The following is a 25,248-nucleotide window of genomic DNA, read 5'->3' as shown; positions in this document are numbered from 1 at the left end:
TGCAAGACCACAGCGGGCTCGTCTTGATCCTGGCCCAGCTGTGCAGGGCGAGATGTTTTATAAACTAATAATCCTCTTATCTGGGTCATCTACTGTGCTGCTCTGCTCTCTTCACGCTACACTACCCCTGAGATACACATACACCTCACCTGTGTAGAACCGTGCATGCTCCAGCACCTCTGTTATCTGATGGTGCCGGGCTTTTTCTCTGCCAGGAGCAGGACTATCACTGACACACAGGTAGTGGGGAGTCCTGCTATGGAACTGAGTCAATATTTTGCCATACCTTATCCCAAATGGACAAATTTGCCAAAACAGAAATAGTGACTGTTGCACTTCTTGTACATAAAACAGAGAGCAAAGAACAAGAAAGATACCTGTTGAGACTTTATTTAACACTGACTGCATGCATAACTCCAATAGTGGAGAGAGGCTAAGTACTGTATATATTCACTCAAATATGGGTTGGAGGACTTTTTGGAAAAGTCAGGGAGTCATCAAAGGAACTGCTGATGGAAGACATAATTATCTGTTCAAAATTTTGTGGCAATCCATCCAAAAGTTGGACATTTCTCAAAGCCACAAAAATCAGCCTCATAGGGGCGCTAAAGGAAAATTCAGGGGATAACTAAAGTCATCGGGATTCTTCCTCTGAGGACCACAATCATCTCTACAAGATTTCATGGGAATAAAATCCAGTAGATGTTGAAATATTACAGTTGAAACAAGAAATGTCAACCAGCTTGTTGCACAAGAGGAACATTCAAAGTATCTGTAAAAGAGTCATCCTCAGAGAACCATGAATGTTTGTAAAATATATATATATATATATATATATATATATATGTGTGTGTTTTTATCTCAATCCATCCAGTAGTTGTTAAAATATTTGAGGCTGTAAGAAAGTGGTAGAGCAACTGACTGATACTGCTAACCACAGGAGCAATGCTGCTAGCATGACAAAAAAGGTACCCTAAAAATAAAACTACATCTTATTGTATGCACAGTAGATATGCACACACTTTTTATACACATCATCCAATAAAACACATGGGTGAAGGAATGCTTATTGCAAACAACATGGAGATTGTTTTGAGGTCTGTATCTGTGCTGAGGGACGAAAACCTCTGTTGTCTATTATGCATTTACAATTTAGTACCTATTGCTTAGATTGGTCTCCTACTCAGCACAGTTTGAAGGTGTACATCCAAGATTAATCTCACCAATTTTATATCTGACCAAATGTCTCCCCATCTGTTCCCGGGTTATGACATTGACCAAATGACCAAAAAGTGTTTTGCAGAACATTACAATGTCGCAGTAAAGTTGTGACCTTTTGGATACAGTTTTTCAAATTTTGTCATAGTTAGGATATGAATTCTTAAATTATGGCCAAAAACATGTTTTGTGAGGTCAAATTGACCTTGACCTTCGACCACCAAATGCTAATCAGGTCATTCTTGAGTCTAAGTGGATGTTTGTGAGGAAACTTCCTCAAATTTGAGACATTGCTATGAGGACAATGGGATGGATGCAAGCTCATATTGTCATTGACCTTTGACCACCATAATTGATTCAATTCATTCTTGAGTCCAAGTGGATGTTTGTGCCAAATGGAAAAAAGTCCCCCAAGGCCATCTTGAGATACTGTGTTCACAAAAATGGGACAGATGGACACACTATTGGAAAACAATAATGCCTCTCACAACCAATACATCAAAACTAAAAATGGGCACTCAGGAGAGTGCAGATCTCTGCTAGGTGACCCTCTCCAGCTCCCTTAAATTCAAAATAATGGTGAACATAACAAAAAATGGGGATTTACTATAGCATGCCTAATTTTCATCATAAAATATCTGGTATGGAATTAATGTGCAGATGCTCCGACTCAAAATGAGACCAAACTTTTTTATGGATGTCAGATTTTGAGCAATGATGAAAGCCAAAATGTGGCTCGCAACAGACAGTGAGGCTGGTTGTTTTTAGCTGAGCCAATTTCCACAAGCTTTTGCAGCCCCAACCGGACAATTAAAGGAGCGCAGAATCTGTAGTGACTGTATACAACAGTCAATAAAACAAGTTTTTCCAAAAATTGTGAATCACTGCAACCACAAGAAGTTCTTGAGTTTTCGGTCATACATGTGCACACAAAATATAGGGCTGATTTATTGTAAGGCTGATTTATAACGCCTCCAGGCTTACTGCTGGCAAAGATAATAAAACATTTAGAGCCACAAAACCCAGTATACATAACTGTAAGCTGTTTTCATGTTGATACAGACAGTACCATGATATATAAGAGCTCCTTCATCATTGCTATAGCGAAACACTTCACCACAGTTCCCATACTGGTGAATGCACCTTGCCACATACAACAGCAGCAGCAATGCACCTATGCCAAAATGTGGCAGAGGACTGTGTTATCCAACAGTGTAAGTATTAAAGCATGAGGACACTGGCTAATCACAGAGAGATAAGAGACCAGGCCTGTATAAACCCACTGACCTTCCTTTTTTGGAGATGATGTAATTAAAAAGGACTGCATCGTGGAAAAACAGACAATCGAAGGTTTCCACTGGTTTTTTAATTTTTAGGAACATTTTGGACCAACGAGGAGTGCAGTCAAGACTGGGAAAGTTTGAGGATTTTAGAAATTTCTGGGAGAATTAGAAATTGTAGAGAAGAGTTAGTCTCATGTCATGCCAAAAAAAGAGCATGGACTTCATAAATGTGAAAGGATTTCTTAGGAACTCTGGACAAACTGCATCAAACTGTGAGAACGTCAATGTCTCACCTGATGTGTGAGGAAATGACTAGTGAAAGGAGAGGTGAAAAAGACCCTGTGGCGCTGCATATTATCACACTCATCAGATGCTCTATGATTTGTAGTGGAGCAGCACATGGGGAACATGGCCCTCATGTTGAATATCACCTTACTGTAAACTACATGATAAATGCACGGGAGAGCAAAGGGGAGGAGGGGGGGCACCACTTTATTCAGAACAGGTGGCCATGCGTGCTAAGGCCCAAATGACAAGCAGCTGTGGTACTGTGCTCATGCCAACACACACATGCACACACACATATACACTTTCTCCTCCCAAGTTTAACCTGATTCTCAGTCGGCCTTTTTCTGTCTCTCAAGATGCTCAGTCTCTTTTTGTCCAGCTGGACACCAAACCCTGCAGGACATCTGTAATGCAGTTGTTCCATGAGACAGCCAGCAGCATCACTGTCACTCTCATCTGGCTAAAGCTGTCTACAAAGATTAAGTAACTGCATCTATATTTAAATATAATAAATACATAAATAAGGATAATTTAATGAAGTCTGAGATCTGCTTTTACAAATCATATGTAAAAGAGATGATCATTTTGCATTATGAACATTTTGGGGCCCTGTCTTCTGCGCATAACGCAGCAGGCAATGAAGTGCAACTTTGATTGCTAGTTTTAGACTGACACAGTTGTCATTTTGACGGTCACAGCCAAGTGCTTTCACCTTTCTGTGTGCCTGTGTGTAGGTCTTAAAATGAGGTGTGGTCAGGCGCATCATTGGCACATTGTTGTTTTGAGGCAGCAGAAAGTGACTGGGCCATTAACAGATACCTGGCCTGAAGTCAGCATGGCACATATCGGTAATTCCCTGCTATTTATAAGGTGCATTATTCAGATAGTGAGCTGCACCTACATAGGCGGACTCATTACCTGCTTAAACTCTGCCTGTGCCACACACAGGAATGGATATCACACTTCCTGGATTGGAGAAAAAATTGCCAGTGAATGTAATTATGCGTCTTTGAAAAAAAATTAGGAGCAGGCTACAGAAACTATTTTAAAGGGGATGGGGTTTCTGAGTTAAGAGGATGTTCTGCTAGAAATATAGCAACTGCAAAAGCACCACTCACACAGCACAAATCTCTCAACAATCTGGTCTTAGTTTGCCAAAAAAAAGACAACTTGGACCAGAATATTGAGAGATTTTTGTGCTTTTGGAGTGGCACTATCCTCCCGGTAAACAATCTGCATTCATCAAATCTTTCACTGGCTAAGATTGTCTCTTTCTTATCATTGTTCGAAGGTTTGATTTTTTTTTTTCTGTACATGTGTATGTGCTTTTTAAAGCCTGCTTGTATACGCTGTTGATTAAGTGACTGACATCCCCTATGGTGAGCCAAGCAGCCATGGTCCCATGTTGCAGTCACCTTCACATTTTGGAGATCTGAAGGCTCTTATCTCTCGCAGCTAGCTAGAGCATGACACTATGGGCTAAGGGCACAGATTCATGCCAAGTGGCTCTCTCTTTACCCACCTCCCTGAACCTGTTTGCGTGTGTTTATAACTTTCGGATTGAGTGAGTGGCATGCCTGTCTCGCACGAAGGACCTCTGAGTGCCAGTTTCACGCTAAAGTCCATTCCAACGTCAATTCACTTTCTCAGTCAATTTGCTTAATGGACCTCCTCACCTTTCATGTTGAGTTGTTTATCTGGCTCTTGCCCAGCCGATTCTGTTCTTCCATGGCGCGGAGGAACAGTCAGCAGAAAATCCCCACACATAAACTGCTTAGAAGTTGCTCTGGGTACCTTGCAAGTGATAAGCTTCCATCTTTATATCACATGTGTATTCGTGGCAGCTGGTCATGTCAATAAACCTTTTCGCACGGCATGAATTTCTACCCATACTGCGCTATTCCTCCGTTGTTGGAACAAGTAAATACACACATAGACAGGCAGAGACAAATAAACCGTTAGCTCTGTGAATGCATGTCCAAAGACTTGATATCCGGCTGGTGTCCTGAACGTCCAATCAGGTCTCGGGTCGAGTCTGAAGCCGGGCCAAGAGTAACTCTCTGTGGCTGCTCTGAAGGAGCCAGGCCGTGACTAACATGAACCACCGTCACCATCACTGAGCTGCCAGCCAGGAAATAAATACAGCTGGACAAGTTATGTTTGGTCCCAGGTGAGCCTCTGCAGAACGGGGAGCTATAGATCAGCACACAAACTTCTGACAGGCTTTTAGAGACGGTGACAAGACCTCAAACACATTATGTCAGTCAGCGACTGTACGTTAACATGAGTGAAAAAATGATTGCGTTATGAAACTTTGGAAGTGGAGATGCATGTGATTTGTCAAATCACAGTTTCCGACACAATAGAACAGAGAAGCATCCACACAGCTGCATTCAGAGTAAGCAATGATTGTTGCCAGGTATTCTGTTAACGCTTCTTAGGAGGATAAAATGCGAAATATTAGAATAATGAGATTTTTGATTTGAGCTTGCTTTTTCTGTGAATGGGTATCCATGTTATGTAAGAAGATGAGCTTCCTGCACCCAAAATGCTGTCAAAATTTTCATTTATTATTGCCAACGCAGCCTCTGGAAAGAGGCAGAAAAGCCCATCAGCAGTTGACACCAAATCACTAATATAACATGCCAGTTTCCCCGGGACTAATATTATCACTCAATCTCTTTGTTTGACTAAATACTGTAGATCATTTGTAATGGCATTTTTACTTGACAAATTATGGACATGGCAGATTCGCAAGGTATTAAAATCACAGACAGCCTCAGCAATTATTACAAGTTACAAGGTCTCCAGGTAACACCAGTACCGTGCGAATAGGTCTTGAGTCACATGCTTCAAGATGATTAAGTCTTTTTCATTGCACTTTACCACTTTTTGCTTTAATCATTATGCCACTGTTTCAACTTCAGCTTTTTTTTTTTTTTTTGCGATATTTAAAGATTATTTAAACCATGCAGGGTTTTTTCTGCACAAATGTTTAATACATCGAAAGAAACACAATTACTGTCTTCAGTCTGTTACAAAATGATAGATACAGTAAATTTGTAATAATGATCTAAAATAATACCATGCAAAAACAAGTTGATCATATTCCAATTACCTAAATGGGTGAGTCCTGCATTTTCTATCCTGCACATACAAAAGAGCAACTACAACCCAGTTGATCACGCCATTACATTTCTTCCTGCCCATAATTAATGAAAAAATTACAGAATTACTGTATATTTATAAAACCAACAAAAATGTGTAAAAGTTAAGGATGGATGTAAATGTTCCACAGGACATTTACAATATACAATCCATGGCAGCATCTGTAGCCAAGAGCCGCTCTGATCCGCAGCCCATTTCAGCTGCCTGGTGGAACCGTGCTGCCCAGGCCTGTGTAACTCTAGTGTTGGTGTGACCCATGTCCCCTTCTCCGTGGGCAGAGTAGAGGCATTCCAGCAGCTGTCACGCTCCCATCCTTAAGTAAACCCTGCTGGCGTAATCGTCCGAGGGAAGCAGCCAGAGGAGTTGCTAAAATGCTGGAATCACGCACTCACTTAACAGTGCCCGCATTGAACGAGGCTTAGCGAGCGAGGCAGCCCAGAGCAGATCTGCAACACCTGCAGCACCTGCCCTGTTAAACGCAGCATTCACATCATGTGGGAGGGAGAGACAGCAGATACAGGATTCCTGCTCGGAGAAGCTGTTCACATCAAATCTCAGCCAAAAAATATCTTTGAACATGTTTTCTGGCGGTATAACTATAACAAGTTGGGTTTGGCATTAGGCCAAGACTGAGCGTTTATTTGACATAACCTGCTGTATGTGGAGGGAAATATCTGCAGTTAAGAGTGTAATTGGAAATTATATGTTCTTTTTAAATAAATCCAAGAAGATAACAATATCATGAATATTGAGGTAATTGTTTGAGTTATGGAGAAGGGGTGGGACCATATGTGTACACTTCTTCTTAAGATGCTCTCCACACATACAGTCATGGAAAAAATTATTAGACCACCCTTGTTTTCTTCAATTTCTTGTTAATTTTAATGCCTGGCTCAACTAAAGGTACATTTGTTTGGACAATTATAATGATAACAACAAAAATAGCTCATGAGAGTTTAATTTAAGAACTAAGAACTATTCATTTTCCATGGTTTTCTTGATAATAACCAAAATTACTTAAATTCTTACATCAATAGCTATGGCATTGCACCGCCAAAAACACTACTTTTAAGCATTCCATGTTTTCTTTTCTGCATAACCATTGTTTTTGATGACTGCAGCCATGCGTCTTGGCATGCTCTCCACCAGCTTCTGACATTGTTCTGCTGTCACAGCAGCCCATTCCTGTTGGACAAATTCAAACAAATTTTCTTTGTTTTTGGGCTTGTGGTTCTCCATTTTGAGTTTGATGATTTTCCACAGGTTTTCAATTGGATTAAGATCTGGTGATTGAGCAGGCCAAGGCATGCGTAATGTTGTGGTTCTCCATCCAGGCTTTAACTGACCTTGCCGTGTGGCAAGGGGCATTGTTGGAAAATACAGTCATTCGAGGCAGGAAAGAGTTTTCCAGCTGATGGAAGAAGACTGTTTTCAAGGGTAGTCCTGTACATGACCTGGTTCATTCGGCCTTCACACAATTGCATTTGCCCTGTTCCACTCAGACTGAAACAACCCCAGATCATGACTGATCCACCCCATGTTTTACTGTAGGGGCAAGACAGTCTGGGTTGTAAGCTTCTCCAGGCTTCCTCCTAACCAGTAAGTTGGCTGGAGGGCATCAATTCAAAATTGGATTCATCACTGAAGAGAACCTTAGCCCAATCATCAACAGTCCAATCCTTGTGGTCTCGAGCAACGAGTAACCGGCCATTCCTCTGCCTTTCATTGATGAAGGGCTTCTTGCGTGCTCTGTGTGACTTCAAACCAGCTTCAACAAGTCGGTTTCGAACTGTCCTTGCGGAACAAGTCACATTTCTCGACAGTGCCCACTCATTTTTAAGGTCCCTGGAGGTCTGACGACGATTCCTGACACAGGAACGGATGAGTGCACGGTCATCTCGTGGGGTAGAAAGACGTTTCCTGCCACGGCCAGGTAGCAATTTGGTAGTGCCATGTTCAGCTTGTTTTTTTTTGTTGTAATGAACGGCTGTCTTGGAGATCTTCAGTTTTTTCGCTACCTGTCTCTCCAATTTGCCAATTTCCAGCAGTGCCAAGATGGCTGCCTTTGTGGCTTCACATAATTCTTTTGTTTTAGGCATTATGTGAGAGCTGACAACTTCTGAGTTGTGCTACGGCTTGAATGTAAGCGGAAACCACTCTAGGCCTTTGCATGTGCAGTGCTGCTTGTGACATGAAATGGCCTCTTATATACCCTGGGAATCAATTAAGCTTAAGAATGTCAAATAGGACATAAAGTATTATGTGACCAGCTGCATTTTTTGTTGTGTTCATTGTATTATACGTTTAGTGGTACCAGATATTAGAATGAACAAGAAATTGAAGAAAACAAGGGTGGTCTAATAATTTTTTCCATGACTGTATGTATTACAAGTTCCTACAAGTTCCTACCTTCATTTTAAAGTTTGGTTTGGTTTCTTTTTGTTTTGGGATGGGGCAAAAAAATACATTAAATAAAATAAGAAACAAAGCGATTTCAAAAGGGCCTTCACGGCTGGTGGGTGGTGCTCAAGCTGACCAGGATTCATTTTTTTTTCAAGACATGGAAAGAGGGCAATAAGCAGCTTAATAATAAACAAACTAAAAATTTGCAAGAAATTGGTAAAAGGTTACAAGAAAATTACCTAAAGGTATCACAAGTAGTAAGAAAAAGTAAAGTAAGAAAACAAAAACAGGACACGATCTGTAAAAAGTGCTGAAATTTAAATAAATAAATAAATAAATAAATAAATAAATAAATAAATAAATAATAATAATAATAATAATAATAATAATAATAATACTAATAATAATAATAATATTATTAATAATAATTATTATTATTATTATTATTATTATTATTATTATTATTATTATTATTGTTGTTGTTGTTGTTGTTGTTGTTGTTATTGTTATTATTGTTGTTATTATTATTATTGATATGTATTTAGTATATAATAAAATAATAATAAATACAATCAAAATAAATAATTGTAATATAAAATATAATAAAATAACTGTTAATTAAATAAATAATAAAATATATGATAATAATAAATAAATAATAAATAATAAAACAAAATAATTAAATAATAATAGTATGGTTTTTCTGTAACATGATTGTCAATATATAATTGTAATATTATGTATATAGTTTTCTTGATAATTTCCCCTAATTACTCGATAATTTTCCAATGATTCTCTTTTTTAGCAGTTTTTTTCAGTTCTTGAAAATTACTGATTGCCCTTTGCCAATGTTTTTGAAAGAAATCAAACCGATTTGTACAAAGGTTGAAACACCTGTGAGAGGTGTCTAAGCACACTACAAGAAAACTGATGTTAATCCATGTTTCAAAGGGTTAAGCCCTCATTTGTACAAAGAAATGCAAGAATTATTAAAAACAGCAGGCCTTCTCAATACATTTCTTTGACTTTATATCAAACCAGAACTCTCTGCATTGCATTAATGCATTAAAATTCATATAGCAAGTTTGAAGACTTTCAATACTTAGCTGTTAACAGTTGTCATATATATGCTCCAGTGAAAGCTGTCAACAGTGAGGTCCGTGGACAATCCAGACTAATCAGAACATTTTTTCTGACACATTCAACTAGAATGACCAGAATAAATGCTGGCATTGTGCGTTAATTTGAACCATGAATACATTAGTCAACATATATTATATAATATGCAGAGGATACGTTGAAAAATTCCATTTCTTTATATTTCAACAACACTATGGTTGACATGTGATGAGGTTTAGGCACAAAAACTGGTCACGAATGTCATTAGACTTTGATATTTAGTTGAATTTAGGCTGCAACAATTCAATGTCAGGACAATTGCCAACTGCTAATATCTAATGACCTCAATTTGACGTAAGACATTGATATTTTGTTGACATTTGACATTGTTTTGTTAAGTTTTGTTATTAAGTAACCAAAATCCAACATCTTCCATATGTCTCATGCTAATGCCATCCTGATGTAGAATAACGACATTTAGTCGTAAGGTATGGGGAACAGAACCCTACATCTGCAAAACGTCGTAATACTAATGTCCACACAAAGTGAGATTTTAACGATGTTAGACGTTGAAAATCTCGTCAACCCGGGTTTCATTCCAAACAAAATTCAACGTCTGTCCAATGCAAGAGTCCACAGTCTTTCTGATGTGACACTGGCATCCAGTGCCAGCTGGGACTACTTAATTATGGTTATGAAAAGATCACATTTTGGATTAAAATGCTGGGTTTTGGTGGCACAATCCCCACAGAAAATGTTGCAGTGCCTCAGTGAGAAAACAAACACTATCATAGTGAACACATACACTTCATTTGGCTTTTAGACATCAGTAAATTGCCACCAAAATGGCAAAAAGAGCCGCTCATGCATTTTCCCCTGTTTTATTTACCACAGCAAGACTGCTGTGTTCTTCTCAGTCCATACCTTCTTGTCTAACTCACACTTTCTCCATCTCTCTATGAAATGCACACACACACACACACACACACACACACACACACACACACACACAGAGGAGGGCCTGTAAGCGTCCCTCTCAATTAGGAGTGTTTAGCTTTAACAGTGCGCCGGCGTCGGCTAAGCCACGGCTCCCAAGAGACCAAGCCGCCAATCTCACTGAGTCAACACATGTGTACATACAGTACCCTGACTGCCCCACAAAATGAGTCACACACACACACATACACAGTTTGTTACCAGCTGTAATTGGTCTACCTAGTGGTTTGCTCCTTAAGCGCAGACAGTGCCCCCTCTGGAAGCTGCTCTGCACACAGACACAATGCTGATACACACTTCAGCCTCACCTGTCTGAGCTGTGGTTATATGCCGAACTAGTGTGTGTATGTGTGTGTGTGTGTGTGTGTACAGGTGGTATACACTACACTCATTCATACGGAGACACCTGGTTGTCTTGGAGTGCATGTTTCTTTGTGTGTGTGTGTGTGTGTGTGTGTGTGTGTGTGTGTGTTTTGACAGCTGGGTCTAACCAGGCTGCACAGTGTCCTCAGACGTCCCACAGAAACCATAACCCCTTGACCTGGCACCTCAATCGCCACCACACGCCACCAACTGCACACTGCAGCTCAATTCATCTGCAGCACATGTACTCAGTGTCAGTCAAGTTCTGGTAACTGTTCATCCAAAGTTCCACCGTAAACAATAGCTGGAATTCAACGAGAGCGCTATCACTGAAGCAGTGCAGCAACGGGATCATGTGGACGATGTTATTGTCATTGTCCAAACGATGAATTGACAGACATGTCAAGTCTCCGGGAACTTTGGGAAGTCTCTCAAAAGCTAACACTGACACTCAGAAGCTTTTTTAGTTGATTAAAAATGTAATGTATGTATATATAATAATGGAACGCCTCATTAGCACCCAATGTTACTGCTAAGGTAGATGTGTTGTGAATATTCTGCTGTCAGTTTAAGTTTTACTGGGACATTTAAACCTGTGACAGCTGACTGGCCAACAGATCTTTTCACCTTCATTTGGAAAAGCTCATCCAACAGCATTCACTTTAAAATTCAAACTGTTTCACTATAACATCACACTGAGACAATACTATACGTGAGAGAAAAGCTACATATAAATGCGATACGGAGTAACAATTGCTTCAAATGAGTTCCTCATGACCAAAGAAAAAGTGTCTTCTGGATATATAAAGTACACAACAGGTTAATGTAAATAAAAATGTTCGGTTTCTGAAGAGTTAAGTCTTAGTATGGCGTATGACTGTAAAAGCACTCAAAAGAAGAGGCAAGTTTACTGGTCATAATAAGTTCAGATGGGGCAGTTTTTATGGAATGATGACTCAAAAGAAGGTGGGTAGATGTGATGGATAACAGAGACACCAAAGTTATCATGATATATTTAAGGAACTGCCATGCTGTTAAAAACGTAAGTGGTCAGTTCACCCCAAAATCTAAAATACATATTTTTCCTTGTACCTGTATTGTTTTTTATTAATCTAAATTGTTTTAGTGTGAGCCAGGCATATCACAGTGCATCCAGTCATGGATGAGAGCCTTGTGTTTGTGACAGATGAAATATGGTTAATGTTAATGGCATTCTCCTCTGCTAAGCTGTGATGTTAACTAACTCAGTGGGGCTAGGTGACCTATAAGTATAAACACACTACCCTCTGCACAGTAATACGGTTGGCAGGTGTAGTTCGGTAGAAAGAAAATAGTTCCTACATGAAACTACATAACAAGCTCTGTTGATAATCTTGTGTAACCGCATCATGATTTCTGAAAGAGACATTGCTGTTGAGATTTTCAAAAGGTATTTTTTGGCGCTTTGAGCACATCAAGCCGACTGCCATCTAGTTCCATTACTGAAGAGAAGGCAGACATCTCTACAGCTGATATCTCCATCACTCAGCAACTCACACCAAAACTATCTAGACTGATAAATAGCACCACAAGTAAGAAGAAAAATATGTTATTTCATGTTGGGATGAACAATTCCTGTAATGGGATCTAAAGCTTTTTCTATGCTTACAAACTTGGTGTGATTACTTTGTTGAGTCTTTAAGGGTAATAATTATTTTATCACATGCTGTTGCAGATACTCATTTAACTTAGAATATACATCCCCAGGAAAACATTTAATTTTTCAGTAAGACCAATAAAGAAAACTCTTTACACAAGCTGATGGAATGGCAGTTAGCCCGAGGTTCAAGGTTCATGGTTCAAGGTTATTCAGTTAGTACTGAAGGGTTAATTTTTTTGTGCAGAGGGGAAATTCAGCATTCCAAGACAAGACATAACAGCAGTACAGATTTAAATGACATAAAACAAAATACATTACAATTATAATCTAGTCATAAAATAGCATCAAAATATAAGAAGTACTGTCACAGTTGTGACAAAGTGCCTTACACACACACACACACACACACACACACACACACACACACACACACACACACACACACACTCCAAAGTTTAATGTGCCAAGTGCATCATCTTGTGCTAGCTTTGTTTAGTACTTCAATACCTGCAGGTAAAAACGTATTTCTATATCATTTTGAGAACGAAAAAGCTTGAGTTCACGATTTGAAGGATGGAAAGAGCTGGCCTCAGGCTGCAGCTGCGAGGAGTGAAGAGCTGACAGGTTGAGTTGAGACTCATTCACCTATAAGCTTACTAGCCTACTTAACAATTTAGGCCAAAGAGTTTTTGTTCCTCAAAGACCATGGTTACCAAACCATGACACAGGTAGTAACTATAGTAAGGGGACTCTCTTTGTCAAAGATGCTTGATCCAAAAAAACAAAACAAAACTATGCTTCTGCAATTCAGAACAAAACTCTTAGACATCATCAAACACTGACTAACAATCAAAATTCAAATTTTTAATTGGACTGCAGAGTGTAATTTCAGGTTTCATGAATTTCATCTTACTTTGAACTGAATTATAAGTTCTGGAATTTGATGACTTATTTTATAACATTTCTCAAATGTCAATGTTGACTTAACTCCACATTTTCATATACGCAGGCTTTGACTTGCTATCAAGGTCAACACAGATATTTTCTAGTGTGAAAAGGACATTTTTCCCACAATCCTAGACACCCAAAATATCTAATTCCACCCTCTAACTCTGTAGGACCTCAATTTATCACAGCAGTTTTTCAAGTTTCTATGAAATGACAAGTCGGCAATCTTAATTAAAAAAAAAAAAGATAAAAAATACATGAGGTTAATACGCCACTCTTGTATCAACTATTTCAGCCTCATGAAGCCAACCAGTTTTGGGTCCCTTAATAAGCTGTTCAGAGAGGTTAGGCTCAATAGCGGGTATTATTCATTTTCACACAGTTGATATTGTAACATGATTCATATTGATGTCAAGTAGTGAATGTTCCTGTATGCCCGACTTGCAATAATGTCATTTTTTTGCCAGCAGTGTATTATTTTCAGGCTTTAACGTTGCATAAGGGATCCCCATTTTCCAAAGAAAAGAGTGACTGTTGGTTACAATCCAACATCATTCTGTAACATTTTGACCACAGGGCTGCACTGTGCCTGGACCCTGTTGGGAAACACTCCGCTCTGGAGAATGTTTGCTGAATCGAGTGTGTGTTCACAGTCCCGCTGTGTGTGTGTATGTGTGTGAAGGAGACCATGGGGTTTCAACCTATGTACAATAGTTTTTATAACAGCTCGAAGGCAGGGTCAGATCTGTCTGTATGTGTGTTTACGTTTGTGTCATGCTGCATATGCATGTTTACATGTATATATGTATATATGTGTATGTGTGTGAATGCGCCAGATCCTAAGAATGCATGTATTGTTTATCACATTCCTGGTGCGTGTAGGGAAACAGGCAGGGAAACCTAAACCTAACAGGGCTGTACGCTCGCTGCTCTCCACAGCCCGTCCACAGGCCGTCCCAGACAGAAAATTGGGAGGGTTGGGGTCCAAATTACACTTGGTGAGAGAAGAGAACGCTGCGTTTGTTTCCTGCTCGGTGTGTTCAGTGCGTGTACAGTGACGGGAGTGTGTGTTGCGGAGTGTAATGACCGTGTGGCATATGTTTTTCTCTGGCTTGGCCCACTGTGGGCGAGAGCAGCCTCGCTTTGACAGGCTCTTTAAGGGGTATTATCGATTCTATCTAAACTAAACGGGTGTCAGTGTTCAGCAGAACGTAAACACAAGAAACACTGCCACTGTGTGTGTGTGTGTGTGTGTGTGTGTGTGTGTGTGTGTGTGTGTGTGTGTGTGTGTGTGTGTGTGTGATCTATGATCCTCTCTGACACAAATCTATGCAGTGGTAGTACTGTTTTCATGTAATTCACTTATGCAAATTGGATTGTGGCACACAGAAGTTGGCGTGAGATTGTTAAAGCTAGGGTAGGCAGAAATCTGTGAAAAGGCCAAAAAAAGGCAGAATTTGAAAATACACCCTCCTCCTGCAACTCTTTTGTCTCCTCTCTGTCCTAATGTCCCCCCTACCATAAGACCACGGGCATATGCATGTGCTTCGTACAGTGATCCAGCTTTTCCTGAACACCGTTTAATCAAATAATACAAGAATCAGCTCGCTAACCACCGACAGTCCTGCCGTTTGGTGATTAGTGGTAGTGCCAGGTCTCACCTGTGTAATGGCAGCAATAGAAAGTTTGCTGATCCAGCGAGGAGTCTGGGCTGAGGTTTGCGTCAGCTGGGTTCAGGTTGCTGAGGCCGCTGATTGGGGGTCCGCCTCTGGAGCTCCTGTACTCCCACTGAGGTGGTCTGTAGCTGTGTGGAGTGAGGCGGAGGACACACTGTGATTGAGGGTTCTAGCTAACGTTATCCACATAAACGTGAACATGGGGTCACATCGTTGAGTTTGACTCCCATTAGCAGAAGACTAAACTGTTACGATTTTCTCTTCACCCCTGAAATGTTTCAGTGTTAACACATTTATTTGTGTTTATTGTCAGACTCTCTTTTAGACTCTCTTTTTGGTAAGAAGTTGTCAATGCTGGAATAGTAACTTTCTCTGCAGGATTTCTCTCAAACCAATTGAATTGTGCTTTAATTTTTCTGATGAGATTTTTGCCCAATGACACCCAAATGACACTGTATGCCTCAGGTGTAATAGAGAAAATCAACAGTAAACCTAATTATAAACCTAATCCAACACAATGATAGAGGTGTCCCTTTTTACCTTTAACCATGTCCCATAAGATGCTTTCAGACTGAATTTGGACCAGATTTGCACCTTGCATGATGCTGTGTGTTAGGAGAGATAGGACATGTCGCTTTCCTCTTCTTTTGTTTATTTTCTCTTCTGTTTCAGTGGACTGGTTTTCATGAGGGAAATAACATTTGGGGTTGAGCTGTGATTACCGATTGTATCAAACGCACCATCCCTGAGGTGTGCACAGAGCATGTCCTGTGTCGCTCTTAAATTACGTCACCAGAGACAGGGAAATGGCGGATTTGGCGGTTTCTGAGAAGACAAACGGACGCCAACTTGTTGAAGCTACCGGACTCCACGGTGACTCTTTTCTCGTCGACTTGAATGCAACCAGTTTTGTTTTTTGTTTGTTATACCAACCAAACTTAATCTAAATTTTGACGAAGCTTGGGCTTGCCGCCTCGTCATCCAGCATGAACACGGCCGGAGACCTGACGGACCGGTGTGTTTCCCTTTATGAAACCAGTCCTTTCTGTCTTATGTCTACTTGTTTTCTTGTTTCACCTATTCCAGGTAAGAGTTAGCTTGTATGTTAATTAATTGCTGGTGCTGGCTCGTAACGTGTGATCACACAACCTCGCCCTATTTGAAAACTACCTACAACAGTAGAACAACTTGAATTATTACTTGAAGAACCGCCCACTTTGCATGGGTCTAAAGATCTTGGTATTTTAATATGGTGTTCTATTTAAAATATTTTAAAATTTGTTAAGACAGTTTGTTTGGGCCTGTGTGATAGCTGTCAATTGAACTGGTGCAGATTTAACAACCACACAAGACTGCTTGAAAAAAAGAGGGTCTCATCAATTCATTTGTAATATGACTACAAACTGATTATCTACAATCACTTTATGATAGTATGTTGTTTTAGCACAATTTTAGAAGCTTACCTAATAAATGCACCCCTTGATTCTGACCTGTGGTATTTATAGGATGCAATCTATTTTGATCTGTGTAAGTGATGCATATTTAGGCTGTGCACTCGCTTTGGTAATCGTCATAACACGTGGGCACATGATTTTCCCTGATCGATCCATCAAACTCAGTTAAAACTATATCAGTTTTTTTTTTTGGAAGTGACAGTCAATTGAAAAGTGTGTGACTTACAAAACAATTATTTTCAAACTGATGAAAACAATCATCAGATTAATGAGTAATGAAAATAATCTCAGTTATTATGCGTTTGGATGTACAAATCTATAGATGATGTGCAGAACATAGGTAGCATGATTTGAATAGAATATTAGTGTGTTTTAGCACATGTGCTGACAGTATAATGTTGCCAGAAAAAAAAAAAGACAAACAGTAAATACATTGTTCACCTGTTGAAAAAATCCTGACTAAATTCTCCTGCTAAATTGAACTATTAGCCAAATGCAAAGTAAATGTTAGGTGGGATATTGGAGAATATGATTACATCTATGGGAGGTGAAAATGGATAGAATATCAATTCTTTGTGCACATGCTCATATTCATCACACATTCTGTCTGGTTAGACGTGTGTATGATCGAGGGGGGTGTTTGTGTCCGCTCGGCAAAAGTAAACACAGCGGTGTGTTCGGCTGATCGCTGGCGTTTAGAGGCTTTACTAAGTGCCACCTGGTCACTGCCAAAACAAACAACACTCTGTGTGTGTGTGTGTTTGTGTGTCTGTGTGTGTGTGTGTGTGTGTGTGTGTGTGTGTGTGTGTGTGTGTGTGTGTGTGTGTGTGTGTGTGTGTGTGTCACGCATTTGTGTCTGCGCGCACACACGTGGGCGAGTGTGTTGCTGCTAAGTGGCACTGTGTGTCAGCCAAAACAAACAGGCTTAATGAGAAGCAGCTCCTGGGACAGAGAGGGAGAAAGTGAGAGAAAGAGTGAGAGAGAGATGGAGGAGACCCGGCCAGGCCAAACACACTGACCCCGCTGTCTCTCTCACATGGACTTAAAGGATACACTGTTCCCCTCTGTCCTCCTCCTATAGCATGACCATCACCTTCATCAGCCTCACCCCTCTCACTCCTCCACACTCCTTCCTGTCCCCGACTCTCACCCCTCTATTCACCGTTGAGGTGTGAGGGTGAAGGGGGTGATAGGGGAAGAAGGGGGAGTGTACGAGGTGAGTGATGGCAATTAGAAGTACATTTGAAAATGTGTGTGGGAAACACAGGGCAGCCCTGCTGAACAGGTTTTTCTGAAGAGGCATGGGATCAGAGACCATTTCTTGATAAGTCTACAAGAGAATACATAAATTTAACATAAACTTAAAATAGGCACTGATCTATCCAGACAGACACACCACCTCGCACACGGTGTACTTAAATTGACATTAACATCAATGCTGATTAATGTGCACTAGTAAAACCGAAGGAGTCCAGATGACTACATTTATCGGAAATACACAAAGATTAAACCATAGACTGTATATAAATATGGATGACGCGCCCCCCACTTATCCCCGCTATGCTTAAGTGAAGCTAAAATATCTGGGATATTGCCACTGCCATCTCACGCTGGTGATGTCATTTGGACTCTGAGTAGTAGCAATATCTGCAGTGGGGGAGTTCCTGCCAAAATACCCATCGAACCAATTGCAAGCTCTCTGTTGAATGCAAGCATACGGATTGGTTGTGACAGCTGTCAATCATGACTGAAAATCCCCTTTTTGTTGAACTGAATAACTCATTAAAACTGGACTTATCAGAAAAACAATGACTTGAACAAACATCTGGAGGATGAGAACTACCTTCCATGTACTTTGAGCTTTTCAGTTTGCCCCATATCCCATTCACTTACATGGCTTTATGACCTCTACTGCAGCCAGACACCAGGGGGAGATCGAGATGTTTACTCTTCACTCTGGGGGACCTGTCATGTTGTCCATCTTTATATACAGTCTGTGGTTGAAACGGCCTGAAAAAGGAAGCCAACATGGAAGTGCCAAAAGCTACAGTTCCTTGAATGTCGACTTGAGGCTGGCTCAAAAAAACAGTCAATCCCTACAGACCTCCATGTTCAAATCAGGTCCCCACGAAGTTTGTCTGACTTTGAAGTCAGTTTTTGTAGTAGCCAAATGTTGTAGGCTGCCTACAAGGTAAAAATCTTCCACTTACAATGATGTATTTTATTCTCTTTATACATCCATGGTTAAAATGCCTAACTTTAGAGGAGTAATACAGCCAGTTTACAGCCTGGTGAAAAAAAACAGTTTGGTCTCTATGGCTAATTCCTCATTCGTGCCAACTGTACAAGGGGTAAATTTTTATATATCCTACCTGTTTATTTTTTTTTTAAGCTTATAGGTGTGCATGATTTAGGGTGTGGCCTCTTTGAGTGACAGGTGGATGCCTTTCATTGATAAGTCACTACAGTGGCAACATCTTTGGTTAAGTAATGTTACCATGCCGTGATTCACAGAGTAAAGGCATCGCTGTAGCTGCCACTATTTCAGTGTGTTTTCAGTTCATGAAAGTTAACGGTAAAACTTTGGTCACCTGTAGAAGTCTCGTTCAGTGTTTGGTTGCACTAAAAGATCTACTAATCCACCATGCTAACCAAGCCAGCAGCTAGTATTAGGATTAAATCCACTCTATGTCATTTACATTCAAGACTCAGTGCTTCAAAAGTCCAGCAACCAGTTTTTGAAGTTATGGTGGCTATGTCCAGTATTTTATACAGCCTATGGTTCACACAGTAATCATGACTTAGCCTTGTTAAAGTCACAAAGGTTTCAACTTCTAGTAGCTGTGGATGCCAGGTTGTCCTGTGGACAGTAAATTGCAATATAACATAACACTGCTCAATAAGAGGTTGCACTGAATTACAGAAGCTCGTGGACTAGAGGACATTTTTGGTTAAATACATTGTAACAGCTGTCAAACTAACCATCTTTTAACTAGTTGATGTTGTCTGTTAATGGACTCCACTCACCAAGTAGCTCAGGGTTTCACAGTGTGTCTCTCTGTCCCTTCTCTCCCCAGGTCTCTTCCTTGCCATACTCCATCCATGCACTCTGACTTTTCTCTGACCTTCTTTCCCCATCATCAGACTGCCCCATCCATCTGCACACCTGCTCCCATCTGCTCTGCCCGGCCTTCCTCTGCATCTCATTCCCACATCAGCCTCTCAGTTCATGCTCAGGTCTCGTCTTCGTTCCCTGCCAGTTAGTCAACGTTCCCATGTTGCTTCTTGCCATTTGCCTTTGATGCCTGTAATCCTGTTACCTGTACATGCCTGCTGGACCTTCTGCTTGATTTTAGACTTTGGATTTCCTGCCTTCCCCTTTGGATTTGTTTGCCTGTGTGGACTGCCTTCCCAGTTTTGACCCTTGCCTGCCTCAAGAACCTTGTGTGTGCCTGTAAGGCTAAAAAATATACCTTCACAATAAACAACATTTTTTGTCTGCCTGCTTTGTCTGCATTTGGTCAATCCTTCATTTCCTGCGTTTGGACACAGTGACAACTGCCAATGAGCTCTGATGGCTCCTGAAATGACTTATCGGCTTGGCTCGCCTTAGGTTTTTACAGCTTTTTCCTTCAGCTGTGAAGAATACAGAAATTCTTCTGTAGACACTGTTGCAAATTTTGTCCAAAATTACAGCAACATGCGATGCTGACACCTTCTCAATCTCTTCCTCTTTCCCTGTTCTTCCATGTCTTTCTAGCTAAGAATTTCCTTTCTTACATTTCTACTGGAAAAAGTTCTTCAGCTCTGTGTGTTGGACACTAGAATATGTATCTGTCTTGTCAAATCAACTTCAAGGACACAGTAACAGTACAAGATTTGAGGTCCACACCCTCACTACAATGTAACAAACAGTTTATGTCACTCAGTACCTTCTTACATTTGTCAAAGGAGAGAGCATTTTTTACAAAACGCTGTGTATACGTGTACATGAGATCAGTTGTAGCACAGAGCAAGTCTGTTTTGCTATGTGAAAGACTGGAAGAGGAGACAGGAGATTAAGGTCTAAAGTCCCTCAGGCTCCAGGAGGATCCTGATGCTGAGAGGGGGGCGGGCCGGGGTCGGCTGTAGAATACAAAAGTTTGGGGTTTCGGTAGACATTAGGACTTCCCCTGAGTGTTTGCAAAAAGTCACTATCAACTCTGGGAGGACAAAGATGGATCACTCAATGTACCAAAGCATTCTGCACCCACTTCTACTTTACAGGAAGGGCAAAAATCTCAACAACAACCTCATTATGTGTACACACCCACTGCCTCACCCAAAGCCATAATTCCACACTACAAGCATTACTTCCAACTTATTTTTACACATCCCCGCTAGAAAATTCTAACAATCAAATAAAAATAGATTATTTAGGCCTATACCATCATTATTTTGTGTAGCTGATAGAACCTGATTGTATTTCTGATATCACTTAAAACATTCAAAATCAATATACTGCACCATGCCATAATCACACTATTATATAATGTGCTGGTGCAATATGACTAGGCATATTACTTGAGCTGTAGGGTTTAAAGCTGAAATTCAGACTTGGACTTGAGTCACAAAAATGGACTTGAATTTAACTGATGTGATAATTGACTCACTTTATCCCCAAAGGCTAGACTTGACTTGTGACTTGAAAGCAAGTTTTAACATCCCAGAACAACAAAAAATAAGATGCAGGTGTTGCATAGTCACACATCTTGAGTATTTGATAGTTAGGCCTATAGCCCACATTACAAGGAGTTTTTTTAAAAAATGTCAAATTTCATTTTCATTTCAGAGGCAATATTCACATCTGAAATACCTAAAACCAGACTTTTACTTTGCTTACAAAACTTGGAACTGGCCTCAAGGACTTCAGATTTAACCTACTAAGACAAGATTCAAGGACTTGAGAGTTGACTTAAGACTTGATCTGAAAGATTGATCTGAAAGATCCACAGGGACTTGAGTACCGATGTGAAAGACTTGTGACTCAGCTTTGAATCAACCTTAAGGCTTTTTTGTGAACTTGGCTCCAAGGCCTTGGGACTTTATTTGAGACCTGATGTGAAAGACATGTGACTTGACTTGAAATTTGACTTAAGGACATGTAATTTGACTTGGAACTGGCCTCAAGGACTTTAAACTTGTCCACAAGGACTTCAGATTTAACTTCAGAATTGATATTAAGGACTTTATTATATTGGACTTGACCTCAAGGCTTTTACATTGACTTTACTACAAGGACCTGAGACTGAGATGTGTCTTGACTTGGAATTTGACTCAAGAACTTATAAGTTGACTTGAAACTTGATGACTTGACTTGTACTTGGATTTGGCCTCAGCAACCTAAAACTTGACTTTCAATTAACCACAAGAACTTAAAATTTAACTTTAGAATTCACGTGAAAGACTTGTGACTTTGTATGTGAACTTGACTACAAGGCCTTGAGACTTGATTTCACACTTGATGCAGACACGTGACTTGGAATTTGACTCAAGGACTTCTAAGTTGACTTGAGAGCCGAGCTGACAGACTTGTACTTGGATTGGTCTCAAGGACATAAAAACTGCCTTTTAATTGGTCACAAGAACTGGAAATTTGACTTCAGAATTGATGTGAATGACTTGTGACTTCACTTGGACTTGACCTCAATGCTTTTACATGGACTTGGCTTAGGTATTGAGACTTAATTTGTGATTTGCTCTGACAGACTTGAGACTTGACACAGACTTGCCCTGACACAGTTCTGCATGTCAACCCCTATTATTTAACAGTAAGTTTGCTGTCAGGGATAATAAAACCACATGATCATCCTCTTTCTTTGACTTTTCACAAATGAAAGACATTAAGTTTCATTATCGCTATATCTCACCTCCTCATTAAACACCTCACAGACACTGCTGAGGTGCCCTTGAGCCACGCACTCGTCTCTCTGGATCTGCCACAGTACCAGGCAGCTACTTCTAACCGTATATGTGCAGCAGAGTGGTGTTAAGAAGGCATAAAATCTGAAAACCTTTCCCGGCCTCAAAAAAGAAACCTCAAATACAAGCTGACAGGGCACAGAGTGTGTGTTTTCTCATGTTTGTGTGTCAGTGTGTGTGTGTGCGCGGCATCACTCACACTGACCCCTGCTTGTCAGGTCATATCCTGTCCATATCTTTTTCTTTCTTTTTTTTCTGATTGCCGCTTGCGGTTTGCTTTGGCGGCTGCAAGTCTATTGGGGTTCAGGTGTGAAGAGAGCAACCAACCGTGTGTGTATTCGTGAAAGCTTTTGTGTATGCGTGTACAGTAAGAGTACGTGTGCGCATGTGTTTGTGTGTGTCCAGTTATTTTAGGCACAGTCACCATGGTTGTTTATTTTTAGTTCTGAAAGACTTTGTGTGCACGCACATGTACATGTCTATGGGGATTTGTACACACTGTGCTTACGTGTGTGCGTACTGTGTATGTGTGTGTGTTTTTTGGCAGTGGACTGGCGAGCGGGGTTAGGAGGTTGTGGTGAGTTTGTGTGTTCAGGGCCGCTGGTGTGAAAGAGCAGTCAGAGCTGCGCTTCCCCCTGGAGAGAGAGTTTAATTTAGAAGAACAAGGCTCCTAACACACACTTGTGCCGCTGCCGTCTCTTTGGCCCGTCTCTCCACACCTCATCCCTCCCCTCCCCAGCCCTCTCTGCCACTCTATAAAACTTTAACCATCTCTCCATCTTCTCTTCCCTTACTTCTTAACATTTTCATCTCTTTTCCTCCTCTGTCTGCCACTGCTTCCCTCTGCTCTACATCCAATGTCAGGCTGCAGGCCGTTAAAGGTCCAGTGTGTGGGATTTAGTGCCATCTAGAGGGAAGGTTGCAGATTGCAATCAACTGAAAGTTCTGTGTGCTAAGTGTGTAGGAGAACTACGGTGAATACCCGATTGGCCCTATCTAGAGGCAGTGTTTTGTTTGTTCGTTCTGGGTTACTTTAGAGACATAAAGGCGGGAATATTGTGGAACAGGGCCTGCTCTCTGTATGAATGTTGAGCCAAGTCATGATGTTTTTTTTCTAAGCCTAATCGCATACTTTTGTTGCCTAAACCTAAAATAAACATAAATACAACACATTCTCATCCCGAATAATCATGCTGCCACTTTGTAGTGGACTTTTAAGTATCCCTCTGCATATGCTCTTTAAATTCCAGGATGCAACTACCATGACGTCAACAAATGCACATGGCGAGATTACACTGCATGTGGTTATGTTTAGACAATTCATGTACATGGCAACCGATGCCAAGACCTCAACATACACACATGCTGGTACTGATGGTTAGGATTAGGGGATGGGGGCAAAGGTGTAGGAAAAAAAATACATCACATTCAGATGAAAAAATCACTACCAGCAGAGTTTCAACCCAACGGAATGTCAACAACAGACAAAGAAGGATACCTAGCACGTCATATGTCGATGTGAATGGTACTGACCAAGCGGCGATATTTGCCAAGTTGGGATGGGAAACGTGTTGCTATGCCACTGGTTAATATATATTTCTCTCCAAGTTTGTTTTTTGTGCTTGTTTTGTTATTTGTTGTTGAATCAGTGAATGGGACTGCACAGCGGATGTGGAAGGTAGCCCAAAGACTCAAAGCATCTGTTGTACTGTGACAACAAGTTTTGAGTCATTTCAGATTGTGTGGTGATTACAGTAACCCAATCACCAGAAAAACTGTGTTCATTTTATGTTTCTGCAAACCATGGATATGTTACATTTTTACATTATCATGTAGCAGGTGTGTTGAAACTTTAAGTTAATGCTGTGGTTAACATACAGTTATATTAAGGTTATTATGGTTTTAACAATACCTCAGTATAAAAACATAAAAAATAAAATTGTGCTACTATTGAGGCAGGAAATCCAGCGTTCAGTCAAACAACTGATTTTCGTGTCTAAAAAGCTGCAGGAAACACAGAAATGACTCTTAATCACACCCTGCGTTTGTTGTGTGTTTGTCTCGATCAGTGGTCTGTAGCTTGGCCAGCATTTTGCCTCAGTGACACGCCATCTACCTCCAGACAACAAAGTCAGCTCATATACGGCACCTTAGAATTCATGATATGATTCGTATGAAACATGCAAATGTAAAGGTTTCATGCTTTGCAGAAACATACCACGCCAACGTTTTTTTTCTGTTGACTGAGCTGGTTGTAGCACTACTGTGTAAATAGAAAAATGCTTGTGAGAGCAGAGACGTGTCATCAGCTCATGTCATCCATCTGTGCCAAACTTGTGTTTTGAAAAATGTGGCAAAGCAATAAACAATCTCTGGAAATAGTGCTGACACATTATGCATCAGAAAACCACAAAAGAGGAGGAGGAGAGGAGTGTGGGGTTTTTTTTCAACTAAACTTTATTTAAAAATTGGCACTGGCACTCACAGCAGCAGTGCTTCATTTCATGTTGTACTCTGATTGGCTGTTTTGTAGACATGGTCTCGTGGCAGGAGTTACACTGTGAGACTTTGGTCACTAAAGTTCCAAATTAGGCATCAGCGAAAGTGTTTTACCGGGTCGCAGCGATTGCAAATCCAGGCTTGTTTCACCACGTTTCTCTCATGATTGTCTTTTTTTTCTCAGACATTCAATTGTGTAAATGCACTTTTATCAGTTACTGTATATAAAGATG

At 40.4% G+C, this 25,248-nt stretch overlaps 1 protein-coding gene across 2 annotated transcripts in view; it reads right to left on the bottom strand.

Moving 5' to 3' along the window:
* Positions 1 to 25,248, bottom strand: part of wnt4 (wingless-type MMTV integration site family, member 4) — a 160,222-nt gene that overhangs the window by 128,731 nt on the left and 6,243 nt on the right. For both annotated transcript variants that reach the window (XM_088083962.1, XM_088083971.1), the window contains exon 2: positions 15,087 to 15,229. The gene's annotated coding sequence lies outside the window, so the exon portion shown is untranslated. The remainder of the gene's footprint in view (positions 1 to 15,086; positions 15,230 to 25,248) is intronic.

This window comes from Plectropomus leopardus, chromosome 2, assembly GCF_026936395.1.
Source record: "Plectropomus leopardus strain MGB_pleo_1.0 chromosome 2, ASM2693639v1, whole genome shotgun sequence".
In the NCBI taxonomy this organism is placed as follows: Eukaryota; Metazoa; Chordata; class Actinopteri; order Perciformes; family Serranidae; genus Plectropomus; species Plectropomus leopardus.
Note: the sequence above shows the minus strand (reverse complement) of the source record. Positions and strands in the feature narration are given on the sequence as shown.